The following is a 1,669-nucleotide window of genomic DNA, read 5'->3' as shown; positions in this document are numbered from 1 at the left end:
GCAGCGCCAAGGTCGAGGCTCCTGGGTCTGGGGCGGGGGCTCATGGTCGCATCTTCCCCCTCTTGGAGTTGCTGCCTCCCCTCACTATAAACCAGCTCTGATCCACCCTGTGGCTCTCCCTGGCCAGGGGCAGGAGACTCCTGTGGGGTAAGTTTCTCTCAGTCCCACTGCTCAGCTCCGCTGCTCCTTGAGGGTTTGGATGATGACAGGCATTGTCCATTTCCCCTGAGGCTTCTGTCCCAATTTGTCCTATTCCCCCCTTCTTTGGTTTTCATTTACCAATGGCTTGTCCTTTGTGGGTTGTTCTCATCCCCTAAACCTGCTGACTTTCTTTCTTTCATCTGTTCCCTCAGTTCTGGGCTTCCAGGGTGTGGACTCAGCTCAGGCCCCTGCAGGAGACACACAGAGTCAGGTCTCAGTTGCAGGTGCTGTGCGGCGTTAAAAACCATCTCAGTTCCTCAGTTCCTCAGAGAAAACACAGCAGGAAGGGACCTCTAGAAAGACTAAGACTCTCCCAGGCTCCGTCACCACATGGTGGCAGCAGATCAACCACACAAGCCTCGACCTCAGCCTCCCTGTCCAAAGCACGTAACTCACCCTCTAGGAACTCACTGCTGCGTTTCCGAACACTTTGGATCAAAAATAGCAATTTCCACTGTGAAAACAGGGAAAGTAAAAGGGTGTTTCCTTTGACAAACACCTTATCACGGTTCTGTAGTCCTAGTATTTATACTCAGTCAGTTGTCATTCGCTGGCTGGTAGATTGGGGCAGGGAGGACATAAAGATTAAATAGTGCTTAACACAAGCCTGCTTTCCTGGTCTGGGATCTCAGCTCCACCATTCTTCAGGGAGTTTCCTCTGCTGTAACTGCTGGAGAGTCTCAGCCCTCACGTGGGTCATTTCTCCATGATGATACCTGTTATTTTCTTCCTCTCTTGGAGATAAGAGAGAGCAGAGATTGGTTCTGGGTCTCCACAATTCTAGGTTTTCTCTTAAACCAGCCAGGTCAGCTGAAAACAATCATGACAGAGAGGTCAGGTCAGTGAAGAGGGTCCCAGGGGAGCGGGGGTTCCAAGGACAGGCCCTCATGGAGATGGTCAGGATCGTGCCACGGGCAACATTTGACTAATTCTGCTGGGGATGATGTGCCAAGGATTAAGGGGAGGATGCTGCCATAAGAAGAAAGGGGAAGAACCAAAGGAGTAGGAGAAGAAGGAAAATAAAATGATTTATATAAAGATAGAAAGAAATGCAGAGCCCAGAGGCAAAGCCCATATAACAGAGGTTAGTTCCAGGTTGTGGATCCTAACCAAGAAATTCCTGCTGGACTTTGCTCAGCCCCATTTCAAAAAGGTTTTGGATCAGTAACTTCTTTGTTACTTCCACTTTCCCCGTTTGTACACAAGAATCATTAGAATCGTTTTTCTATGTCCGTCCCACCATTGCACACTGAGGGCAGATAAGCTGTTTGTTCAGTTCAGTTTCACAGGTTGATCGAGGGAAGGGAATTATGTCAAGGATCTGTACTTAATGGACACCCTCAGAAGCCTCATTCACACTTGGTGTAGATGATTAAGTTAAGATTTTAAACTTTTGATTTGGTGCGGTCTACATAACATTTTTCACTTTGAACTAATGCTTTAATGACATGAAATTTGGAAACCTTAG

The sequence above is a fragment of the Mandrillus leucophaeus genome, unplaced genomic scaffold, assembly GCF_000951045.1.
Source record: "Mandrillus leucophaeus isolate KB7577 unplaced genomic scaffold, Mleu.le_1.0 Scaffold457, whole genome shotgun sequence".
NCBI classification, from domain to species: Eukaryota; Metazoa; Chordata; class Mammalia; order Primates; family Cercopithecidae; genus Mandrillus; species Mandrillus leucophaeus.
This window is presented reverse-complemented; position numbering follows the sequence as displayed.